The sequence below is a fragment of the Mus pahari genome, chromosome 5 (assembly GCF_900095145.1).
Source record: "Mus pahari chromosome 5, PAHARI_EIJ_v1.1, whole genome shotgun sequence".
NCBI classification, from domain to species: domain Eukaryota; kingdom Metazoa; phylum Chordata; class Mammalia; order Rodentia; family Muridae; genus Mus; species Mus pahari.
Window position 1 is genome coordinate 4,625,729 of NC_034594.1, and position 13,076 is coordinate 4,638,804.

Sequence of the window (13,076 nt, forward strand, 5' to 3'; positions counted from 1 at the left end):
AAGGAAGGAAGGAAGGAAGGAAGGAAGGAAGAAAGAAAGAAAGAAAGAAAGAAAGAAAGAAAGAAAGAAAGAAAGAAAGAAAGAAAGAAAGAAAGATAGAAAGAAAGAAAAATTAAATTTTTTCAGAATCAAAAGAAAATGAAAATACAACATATACAATCTATAATACTCAATGAAGGTTCTAAGGGGCAGAGAAATGCTTAAAGAAATGTTCACCCTCCTAAGCCATTGGGAAAATTCATGTTGAAAGTACTTTTAGACTTTGTCTTATATCAGTCAAGACAAGTAACAGCTCACTTGTGCTGGTGAGGATGAGGGGAGAGAACACTCATGAGCTACTGCTGGGAGTGCAAATCAGTGTGGCAGCTCCTAAGGAAGCTGGGAATAGATTCACCTTAGCATCCACCTATACTATTCTTAGGCATGTAGCCAAAGGACTCTACATTCTACTCCATGTTCATTGTCACCCTATTCATAGTAGACAGAAATTAGAAACAGATTAGCCATCTTTCAGCAGATAAATGCATAATGAAAACACGGTATACTCACACAGTGGAATATCATTCAACTGTCAAAAAATGAAACTATGAAATACACAGGTAAATGAATATAGAAAAAAATGATCCCAAGTGAAGTAACCCAGATCCCAAAAGACACAGATACTATGTGGTTCTTTTCTTATGTGTGGATGTCAGCTTTTAAATTTTCAAACTGTGTGCTCTAACACAAATAACCACAGAGGTTAGATACCTGAGGATCTTTCAATGAAGGGGAAATAGAATATAGTGTTATGGAGAGACAGGGGGGACTAAAATAGAATACTTAAATAGGGAAATGGGAGAGAAGAGTGAAAGAGAATACATGGAGGAATAAATAACGTGAACAACTACTTGAAGCGAAGGCTAATACTATAGAAGCTTCTTTAAAATATATACATATAGAAAATAAATTCAAATGTAGTAACCAAATAATAGGGGAGAGAATGCTCCTAACCAGACATCTTTTTCCACCAAGTAGAACATCCAGTACTAGGAATGGGCTACATCCATTGAATCTCCAGCCAAAGGAGCCCCATGCTCAGATACCACAGGCCATTGCTAAGGCTATTGATTGCACTCAACTACCTGGTGGTAAGGTTGTATTGCTGAAGACAGCACTCAGTTAAGTCACTGAACCCAGAGAATTATAGCTGGTGCCTAAGTAGAAGCTTACTGGCTAGGATCTATGCCTGATGCTGGAGAGTATAGTTCATGCTACTGGAGAACAGAGGTAGCTCACCAATATCACCCATCTACAAACTTGCTGTGTGCAACAGCTACATGCCTGCAAGATACACTGCTGCAATAGTAACACAAGTGTTATAGGCATAAACAAAACCACTTCTTAATTGGGTGTAAGTCCCAATTGATGACATGGAACTCATGCCTGACACTGCTGAACCTGCGTCTAGATAGGTCATGCACCTAGGGGAAAACCTAATTCTATTTATTTTGCTCAAGAGACATCGGATTAAGTGACTACTAATGACACTCTACTAAACCTGTTGATCAGTGTCTCACTCAGCCGTCCTCAGAGAAGCTGTTTGTAGTAGATAGGAATTAACAGAGAGACAGAGACCCACAACTGGAAAATATGCAGTGTAAGACTTCGGCACACTCAGTCCTAAATGAGATATCCACACACCCTTCCCCTCAAGGCTTAGGAAATCTATGAGGAAGAGGAGGCAGAAGACTGATGAATCCCAGAGGTGCTAAATGACTCCACAGAAACAGCTTCTTCCTGATACAACAGAGCTGATGCACATATCAACTCCTGGAGGCTGTGGCAGCATGCACAAACCTGCACAGGTTCAAGTCAGCGCAGAGGGGGGAATGGACAGGAGCAACCCCCCCCCCCAAGAAAGAACATATGTACAGTTGATACCAGCTGGCAGAGGAAAGATCAGTTCTCTCCAACAAAGTCACACTGCATATATCAAACACTCTGGGGCTGGCCCCATGCCCTGGAATAATTGGCCTATACAAAATGAACCCAGTGCTATTTCTGTGAACTGTATATATATATATATATATATATATATATATATATATATATATATATATATATATATATATATATATATAGTTTGCTTTCTTTTGGTATTGACCTTGGGGGAGGGGATATTTGTTCTTTTTTTTTTTAATATTTGTTTTGAGTTTTAAGTATGCATTTTTACTTTTTCGTTTATGTGTTTCTTGTGTTTTTCTGTTTGTTTTTGTGTTTTTAGAAAGGGAGGGAGAGAATGAACAAAAGGCAGATTTGGTAGTGAGGAGAATGTGGAAGAAGCTGTGGGAGGGGGAAATGGTCAAAATATTTTGTATAAATTTGTTTTCAATAAAATGATAGAATAAAATAGAATAAATACAGGTAAACTTTGGGGAAATAAAGGAAACAAACAAATGGTTAATAAGCATGTGAAAATATTCAATATTATCAATAGTAAGAAGATGGAAAGTGAGGCTCACAGGGAGATACTAGTCTACCCATGGGTTGACTGTAATAAAATGTATGTACAAAAATGATAGAGTGAGACTGGGACGCTTGTGCAGTGCTTGTAGGGTTGTAAAATGATTCAACTACTGTAGAGACATTATTCCAGCCTCTTAAAATAATTACGGTAAATTTATTATGAGTCCCAGTAATTCTACTCCAGAAAGCTTACTAGTCAAAGGAGCTAAAAACCACATGTGCACTATTGGGTGTTGGTTGCTTACAGGACTATGTTTAAAATGGGTCATCAATGAGAAAAATTCCAATATTCATGCAATGGCGAATGTATCTGACAGATATGAACCTCCATTCCATAGTTACTGCTTAGAAGTGAAAGGAAATGAAGAAGGAAATGTACAATAGTACATTCTGAAGACACTACACTAAGGCCAGACGCTAAAGATTACAGGGTATTTGGGGGCAGGCAAGAATAGGAGGCAGTTTGGTGCCCGCATTTGGTTTTAGATTATGTGCTTTCCTCTTATAAAAATGCACTTGGCAGTCTATCTCCTGCACCTAAATGTGCACATACACCCCTCTCCAAACAATGTCTCTAGCAAACTCAGAACCCCTTTGTGCCCTATCTGCGTTGGGGTATACATATTCTAATCTCTGAACAATAATATACTTTATTGCCTGTGGTAACAATCAAAATTACACATTTCCTATTAATGTTATTCCCAATGTACCTGGGTATCCAACCTGAATTGCCTTTGTGTACATTTAGTATGAAGGTGAAATCGTGTCCTCTAGTAGCCTGTTAAGGAGAATCTCATATTTACCACCTTATGTCTGTGTGTAACTAGGAGTTGTTATGGGAAGAGATATGCACAACAGGTAAAGGAATGCACAACCTAATTCATCAGTGAAAACATAGATCCACTCAAAATATGGCCCCTGGGGAACAAACTCCTTCTTTTTCTGAACCCCTTAAAAGGGAGCCATGAACCATCATCAGGGCTCTTGAGTTCTCTCTGATGGACCACTATCAATCTAGATAATGTACCCCTCTTTTATCTGTACTGTAACTTTACTACAACATGGCTGTGTTGCTCTTTTACAATTCTATGGGAAACACCTGGCCCAGACTCTAATGACCAGTAATGGTTTTGTTCCATGTAAACAATATACCAATAGCAGTGACATAAAAACAACAAGTAAATTAGTAGTTCCTTGGGAGTGAAAGCTGGAAGATGGAACTTAAAAACAAATGTATTTGAGGAGTATTGATGTATTATAGACACTTTTCCTGTAGCTGTAACAAAACATGTGGTTAAAGAACTTGGAAAGGTTTGTTTGAGGTCACAGTTTAAGGGATCAGTTGACAATAGGGAGGGGGAAATCATGTCTTCAAGAACAAAAGACATTGGCCACTTTGGTCCTCAACTGAGATACTCACTTTCTTTGAGTTCAGGGTGGGTCTTACCTGCTCTGATAAACATGAAACAATATCCCAAGTGTACTGAGAGCTGGGTGTCACCCAGTTGATTCTAAATCTAGTCAACAATCCTTGGTGAGGTAGGGTGTTCTAAAACTGGATTTGTTTGACAAATGCAGAATTATGTAAATTTACCAAAGCTAATGTAACTTTTGATTACAAAGTGGGAATTTTTATTGCATGTAACTTGTAATTCGATCTGCTACTCTTAAAAAATATACAATTATGTTCTTTCCCCCTCTAGTTATATAAATAAACAAACAACAAAAAGAACTTAGGAGTCTATATTTGCTCACTTTTTCTCAAGTATAAACAACTCAAAATTTGGAAAGGCTTATAAATGATTGTTTTTTATTCTAGAATATAAAACTATAAGTAGCAAAATAGAATTGTGAGGCAGATTGCTATCTTCAGCAGTTTTACATCACTATATATCTGTTAAATTATTCGGAGCTCTATCACAATCATATAATGTGGATAGAGACAACAGTTTGGGTTCATTTTAAAATGTGAAGATTATTAAATGAATATCAAATTAAAGGCTTTATCAAAAGCCATAAGACCTCAAATTAGAAGCTAAAAATGATTTTCCAGATCATGTCTACTCATTGATATTTAAATTCTTCTCTACAATGCTCCTTAAAGCCTGTCAAATCTGTCCAGAAAGAACATACCAGATACCTCGGTATCCCCAAGAGGATACTTGTTTACTTTTGCAAAGCAGGGACAAATAGAAAGGCCAAACAGGGATTCTCAACTTGATGCTGGTGGCACAAGGCATATACCATATCCAGAACATTGAGATTCAACCCTATCACAAGCCTCCATTATCCACTAAACGAATACTATATATAAACCGATAACCTAGATCTCGGATACCTATATCTCATGAAGTATAAATTCTGTGAAAGGGGGAAGAACTGGTCTTCCCTCATTGACTATTGTACTTGAAAGCTCATCAATGTGCCCTAGAGTTTAATGACAATCTAAATTTATTATGCAAAGCTAAATAAGCACATGTAAATCATCGGGCCAGTTTTCCACCACCTGTAATCCATAACCATGTTTATTTTATGCTGTTCGTTTGTGGAAGACAGCCATCCTTTCTTGCCTTTTGTGACATATAATAAAATTGTGGTGTGATATTTGGTTTTAATTTCAACCTGCCATAAATTAGAATCACCATAGCTGGGAGCCTCAGTCAAAAAAATTGTCCTGATTACCTTGATTGGATGTGGAATACCCAATCCAAGTGGGTTTATTTGGTAGCATCCCAGATAAAAAGGGGCTCTGCCAATGGTGGATTACTTATCCTTTGCTCTCTTAGCTTTCCCTCTTTACCACCAGATTGATGTACTCTGTTGCTCTCTTCCCTGATACCAGAACCAATCTTTCCAAGCTTTTATCACTGACTAAGGACCAGAAGCTCCCCAGAAAACTCCTAGCGCTGGGGGCAAGATTGGGACAGCTGAAGATCCAGGCTCTTGCACTAAGCAACTACCAGTTTCTCAGCCTTCCAGATGTGGCACAGCTGTTGTTACTATTTCACAGTAAGCTGACTTAATAAAGTCTTTTAGTATATTTACATTCAACCTATTAGTTTTGTTTTTAGAGAACCTGATGTGGTGGCTTGGATGAAAACAGCACTCACAGGCTCATGGGGAGTATCACTATTGGGAAGTGTGCCCTTGTTGGAGTAGATGTGGCCATGTTGTACGAAGTGTGTCACTGGTCATGCTTTCCTCCATGGTGACAATAGACCAAACCTCTGAACTGTAAACCAACCCCAGTTGAGTGTTTTCCTTTATAGAGTTGTCATGGTCATAGTGCCTCATCACAACAATAAAACCCTAAGACAGCTGGCTAAAATGTTTGTGACAGGGTATGTAAATCATACATACAGGGAGGTAAATCAGGAACCAGAGATGAACGTAATGATTAGCAGCAATTCCAATGTCATGAATATACATGAGCCTGATACTTGAAACATAGTCTTAAGAAAATCCTGTCTACAGGCAAGTATTGTATTTTATTATTAGAAATAAACTTTGTGATAGTTTTATTAGTTTGCTTAAACATCTAAATTGTTAGATACCGGAGAGACAGCTCAGCAGATAGGAGACAGTACTGATTTGCATAGTGTCTGAGTCTGCTTCTCAGTACCACATCAATGTCCTCTTCTGGTCGCTCTAGGCACCAGGCATACACATGGTGCACATACATATATGCAGGCAAACACTCACACATGTAATTAAAATAAGTAAATATTTTCAAAATAGTGTGCATAACTTTTTAAAATCACTGTTACTGATTAGTATATATTATTGTGTGTACTATCAGAGATCTGATGCAAGAAGATCAATACCCAGTAAAGAACTCCCATGCATACATATCAAAAATTTAGCAGACATTGTACAGCTTAGAAATGGATCTTTATTATATAGATCCTTAGTTCCGAAGTCGTTATTACATGATTGGGTACCTTAGACAAGTTAAGTCTTCTCTTTGTGTGTGTGTGTGTGTGTGTGTGTGTGTGTGTGTATTTTAAATAGCAGTTTAAATTCTTGTATTTTAGCCTTTCTTCAAGCTATGGTTGTACCAGGCAAACAAGCATGGAGCCATTACTCAATGTGCCATAGCATTTGTAAACACCAATGAGGTGGAAAACTAATTAAATGTGGATGGAAATTATAAATTAGTTACCGTTACCTCCGAGTTCTCTTGGTGAGTGGTTGAGGTGGGAGAAGCATGGAGGATCTTTAGGGAAAGACTTTTGCCTTTTGTAGAAAATGTGCCTAGGCCTCCAACTGGTAGTAAAACAGTGTTTCAGGAACGTGGGCCACAGTTCTCCTCTTGTTTCTTGGCAAATGTTCATTTGGCTGGTTTCAGGGAGTGCACCATTCCTATATGTTATGTCATGTGTGGACGTTAAATCTGAAATGTTTATTGTGTGTATTATTGTTTGTTTGTATGTATAATTATTGTATGTATGTATAATATAGGGGGTGGAGAGAGTACAACATATGTATGTGGAGGTCAGAGAACAACTTTGTGGAGTCTGTTCTCCCCTCCTCCTTCAGGTGGCTTTTGGGATTGAATTCAGGTCTCCCAATTGCATAACAAATGTTTTTACCTCCTGAGCTACCTCACTAGCCCAGGTTTCAGTTCTTGTTTGGGAAAAGCATACTGTATGGGAAAAAGACTTTACCTGAGCCAACCTTTTTTAGGATTCTATTCTGTTAAAATATGCTGCAACTAACTATAACCACTTTCTTTCTTTCTTTCTTTTTTAATTTGGAAGGAGCTTTTCACACATGTCCCACAAGGAAAATCCATTTTGAGCTTAAAATTGATTTTCACTTATGTTGTAACAGATTGTGTAATCCCTGCATCTAAAACACGCCGCAGTCTGCCTACATTTAGGAGGCAAGCATCCGTATCCAACCAGCAGACTTGCTGCAATTTTACATGGGAATTGGTCCTCATTTCCATCCTTCATCATCCCCCCACTTCCTCAACCCCATTCCAAATTTTTCTTTCCAGAAACTAAGTTTGACCAATTCTTCCACCCCCAACCAACCATATGGCCAAAATCTAATCTGTTTTAACCTAAACCCTGAGCCAATGACACAGAATCTAGCACTATAGGTCAGGCCATAGCATTCTGCTTTCTGTCTTTAGAAAAGTGTTCAAGTTTAGTGAAAATAAAGTGATATTTGAACTAAGAATTTGGCAACCAAGATGATTTGACATCCAAATATTTCAAAATATTTTTGCTTGCAGTAGAAATATGCTCTTTCTCTTCAACCTTATCATCACCCCATTCTTTGATGCCAAATAAGCAATGGAGAGAGAGGGAGAGGGAGAGAGAGAGAGAGAGAGAGAGAGAGAGAAGCTGCCTTTTCCAACTGGAGTGCAATTGTTTCCTAAGCTAGACATGAGGATAATGAATCTCTAAGCTTTGCCTCTCAAAAGTTCATATGGTGTGTGCTTCAGGGCAGTTAAGGGAAATTTTGGAAGTGGTAGAGGGAAGACATGTCTCTCACAACCTGCCTGATATTTTAGCAACTTTGTGAAAATCCAGCTTTCTTCAAATCCTGTATGATGTTTTCACTGTGTATAATCCTTTGCCTTCCCTGCCTCATGAATTCACATCACTGGATTCTGTGTCTACATGTCTGCTATGAAGAGACCACCATGACCAAGGCAACTCTTATAAAGGACAGCATTCAACTGGGGCTGGCTTACTGGTTCTGAGGTTCAGTCCATTATCAGCAAGGCAGGAGCATGTTTACCATGCTGTGTTCAGGCAGGCATGGTGTGAAGGAGCTGAGAGTTCTGTATCTTGATCTGACTCCAGTCAGGAGAAACTGACCCTTCCTCACTGAGCAGGGCTTCAAAGCCTACCCCCACAGTGATGTGCTTCCTCCAACATGGCTACACCTACCCCAAAAGGCCATTCCTTCTAATAATGCTACTTCCCTTGGGCCAAACATGTTCAAACCACCACACCACAGCATACATTGAATAGTTGGAATGATTTTCTATGCCTGTAAACTGCTTGTCCAGGCCCGTTCCTGATCTGATCATACACAGCAGGTGCTCAGGCTGGAGGGATGGATTGGTGCCAATGGAAGACAGAATGTGTACTTATCGTGAAACTTGACAGGTGTCAGAGCCTCATTTGAAATGAATGGAAGATGGATTTCAAAAGCCATCAATACAAGGCCCAATGATCACCTCAAACTACAAACGTTTAGAGAGAGCTCTCTGTCAGCTGATGAGGTATCTCCTGACTGCCTTTTAGGCCCCACTTAATGACAAAGCAAGCATCTCTATATATTTCTTTGTTCAAACAAAAAATGTGAGGGGCATGAGACCAGAATGGGGATTGGAAGTTGATGGTGAATACCTTGAAGGATAGGGTGGTTCTGGATGGAGTTTTTCTTTACCTTTTGGTATCTAGAGAAAAATAAAAGAGTGGCTCTATTTCTCTGTTTCCAAAGTCAAGGATCCGGATCTGAACACCAATGAATGTAATTATCTATTAGAACAATATCAAGCATTTAATATCAATGGATCTTGTTTAACATGTTCCGGCTTATTAATTTTATTTTTAAACAACTGTAAATGTACATTTTTATTACTGTCTACCTTGTCCCCATTCTGTGAAGAAAATGAGCCAAAAGTAACAACTTGTAAGAAAGAGGCAGGGGAAGAGCATAGAAGAAAAGGAAATCGTAGCTAGCTCTTGGTGTGCTGGAGGTAACCTCTCATCTTATGACTTGCTTTTACTGTTGCCATTTAACAGGAGCAAAACAGAGGCTTGAAACAGTTTTGTGACTTGTCTGGACTTGCTGAGCTAGTGACCACAACAGAATTCAAACCCAAAGGTGTAGGATACATCTCCATAGCAAGAAGGAAAACAGCTTCGATGTCTTTAAAAGCTCCAGGCTGTTGCTTGGACTCAGAACAGGAGAAGCTGAAACATTCTACATTACTAACTCCAGCAAGCCTGGGACAATATCCTGGCTTGAGTACAGGTCCTTGCTGTGGATTGGGAAATGATGGGCCAAGCCTCAAAGCCAGCTGGAGATTACTAGCCAGCACTGAACTACGAAAGGCTGCCCGGTGGAAGTTAAGCCTAGCAGGAAGTGCCTTGGAAAAGCTCCGGGTCCTGGGAAGGTAGATTTTCTGGTTCTCCATCCTCGGAGGTGGGCAGGGAGATGATTTCAACTCCTCCTTCAGCGAAAAGAAGGGGTGACAACAGCCCCAAGTCATTCGTTCTACATCCTCCCTCTTCTGCGTGTGTACTTTCTCCCCTGGTCGCATGTCACTAGGCTCTGCTCCCTGGAGACAAGAGCAAAACTGTCCTTCAGCATTTTCTACCATAGCGTCATAGACTCGTTTTACAAATCTACTCAATTGTTAGATCACCCAAACAAATGAAATTAGCATTTTTACGTGTATGATTCGCTTGTTGACAGTTATACTTTTAAAATGCATTACTCCTTAATCCCTAGAGAAATTGAAAGAGGTTTCACTTAGAAAAACGACCGACCGCACATTGCTGATGATGTCAAACTCAGCAGTTTCAGGTGATATGACTCACAGGGATCAGGGGAAAGTATGTTAATTACCAGTTACAATTCTCTATTTAAAGTCCTAGTATGGTTCTTCGTTTTTAAAGTCCCATCCGTTTAATAACAATTAAAAAGAAAAAAGAAAAAGGTAAAATTAAAAAGTCAAAATGGAAAACTGAGGGCAGGGAAGTGGCCCCTAGGCAGGGACAAGAGGATCCCCACTCATGGAGTCAGGCTTGGCTGCAGGGTCCCCCAGTATTGCTGTTGCTAGGAGACTGGGGGACAACGATTGTCCCGTGGGAGCCATGGTCATCCGAGTCAGTACCTTTTTAGTTCTTCAGGGGTATGGTCAGCTTCTGCATGCCCCGGATCTTGTCTAGCAGGTCATTGATGAAGGCCTCGGTGGGTTTGTAACAGTCAACTAACAGCTCCTTGACTCTAGCAGCCCGGGTATCGTCGCTTTCCATGTCCAAGAGTTCGTCCACATCGATCTCGAGCTCCGGGATCTCCTCTTCCTTGCAGTCGTAGAGACCCGTGAGCTGTTCTAAGATCCAGTCGTCCAGGTTGAGGCGCTTCCGGAGCTCCTTGCGGTCGTACTTGACGATGATCTTATCTGGCCTATCTGGCCGTCTCACCTGGTCATCTTTATCCGGGTTGTTCCCGGGCCCAGGGGTTTCGCCTGGGGTCCCAAGGGGACTCTGGAAGTAGACTCGGGGCCCTGTGTTGGCACTGCCTGGCTCGGGGTCTGGATCAGTCAAAGCTGGCCCCTCCGCAGGACTGCTGTCGGCCATGGCGGCCGCTGGGGCCACATATGCGCCTGCGCGGTTGCCTCCTGGATCCCCACCCCCACTCCTCCCGGGCTAGCCATGGCTCAGGTTGGCTCGTGGCCTCAGGCTCTGGCCCTGGGGATCAGCTGCCCTAGTGTGGTTCATGATATTCCCTACCAGGGGGATTGCCAAATGAATACCACAAATGAAGTATAAATGTTATACTGAGTGCAGTTGTTCTTGTTCTTCATCGTCATCATCATTGACAGTAGTTATACAAGCTGATAGCAAAACCAGGATGCCATGAGTGTATTCGAAGATCCAGCAAAGAGTTTAAGAATTTGAAAGCATTGCTGGGCAGTGGTGGCACACGCCTTTAATCCCAGCACTTGGGAGGCAGAGGCAGGCAGATTTCTGAGTTTGAGGCCAGCCTGGTCAACAAAGTGAGTTCCAGGACAGCCAGGGCTACACAGAGACACCCTGTCTTGGAAACAAACAAACAAACAAAAACAGAATTTGAAAGCATCAAAAACTAAAGGCCAATTTGAATAAGAGGTTAAGGAAGTAGATAGGTAGGCCCTGGACATCCTATAACTTTCTCGAAAAGTTGTGAATGATAGAGAGCATTAACAGTAGACAAAGAATTGCTGCAGATTTGAAATAGAAAACTATCAAGAACCCCATTCAGCCTGAGCAACTGTGATGGCAAGTCTTGGATTCTGATCAAAAACAGAGAGTTCTTCCGTGTTGCTCCTGCATCTGATGCTGCCCGCCATGTGGAGTATGTGTATAAGGTTGCACCCTCAGCCTCGGCAGGATTACTGGGCTGCTGAGTGTGAACATAAAACGGACGTGATGGCACTAGGGACTCTAGAAGGCTCAACACTCTTCTGTCATTCCTATACCTCCCCGAAGCTCATCTCTCACAGTAGTTCCCAGATAGTTTCTGTGTCACACAGTCCTGCTACCCCACAGGCTTGGCCACCATTGTTTCTGTATCACACAGTCCTGCTACCCAACAGGCTTGGCCACCATCTCTTCTTTTCTCACGGGCTCACAAAATCCAAGTTTCCTACCTCCTGGAAATCCAGCTTTCCAGATGGCAAAATCCCACACAGAAGGGCTGCAAACAGAACAAGAAACTTCATTATTTAGCAAAGTCTCCAGGCCCCATTGTACTTTTAGAAGCTTCTTACCCAGAAATATCCTTAGAGGTTTTTTAAGAAATAAGAGAAAACATATTTTGCTGTGTGATTGGAAAGGTCAACGACCTTGGTCCTATTTCCTTAGACCTGCCTTCCCCTCCCTACTCTCTCAATGGGGACATTAGGAGAATAAATTCTACTTTCCTTGGACAAGGCCTGAAACTCTTTCAGACTCTTGAACACCTTCTAGTGTGATGGACCCCAATTTGGTCCTCTAATGTGAACAGAAGCTCCTGGGAGAAGTTGTGTGTGCAGACACTGATTGGCTGATTAGAATCTCAGTGCTGGAAGGCTGCAGGTACAATACCTAGCTCTAGCCCTCTGGAACAGCTAGTTGTTGCCCACCTCTGTGTTGGAATTAACATCGTGTGACTCATAGATAAAACCATTTAGATCCGTATTAACTTTTCATGCTACTAGCTTCCACCAATCTAAAAGCTAAGGATGTCATAAGATGACATCTCGGGCCTCTAGGAAATCTTTCCCAACATCCAAACTGAAGAGGAAGTCCTTGTACAGCCTGGTGACTTCAGTTATCAGCTATGGACCGTACACTTGCAAGTCCCTGAGAGGACCTGCATGTGTTCTCAACGAAAGCATGGAAGTGAGTGCCTGTCAGCTCACTTGACATTTTACGATGCACATGTATTTTTTAAAAATGTTGTATCCAATAGAGACGTGTAATTTTGTTTGTCAAGCATACAATTGAAACATATACGAGGCTCTGTGATTGAAATGATTTGAAATACAGGGATAGTTAGAATGCTCTCTGCAAATCCCTGAATGGTTTATTTATAACCCATATTGTACAGTGGGTGGGAAGGGGAAGGAGGAGTGGAGAGAGAAAGAGAAAGAGAGAGAGAGAGAGAGAGAGAGAGAGAGAGAGATACTTGATCTGAATTGGACCTGCGCTGACTCAGAGCTTCACAGGAAACAATGAACAGAAAATGAAAGATAACCATGGAAGGTCCATTATCCCTGCCTTCCCAGGCTGGAAGAAAACACCACATGAGACTATTTCCCAATGTACAAATTTTTAATACTAATTTTAAGA

At 41.0% G+C, this 13,076-nt stretch overlaps 1 pseudogene across 1 annotated transcript; it reads right to left on the minus strand.

The window, feature by feature from the left end:
* Positions 1-9,061: 9,061 nt before the first annotated feature.
* LOC110322550 lies at positions 9,062-10,859 on the minus strand (annotated as a pseudogene). The gene has a single exon (XR_002380577.1). The product of XR_002380577.1 is annotated as a protein phosphatase 1 regulatory subunit 14B pseudogene (transcript).
* Between the last annotated feature and the right edge of the window lie 2,217 nt (positions 10,860-13,076).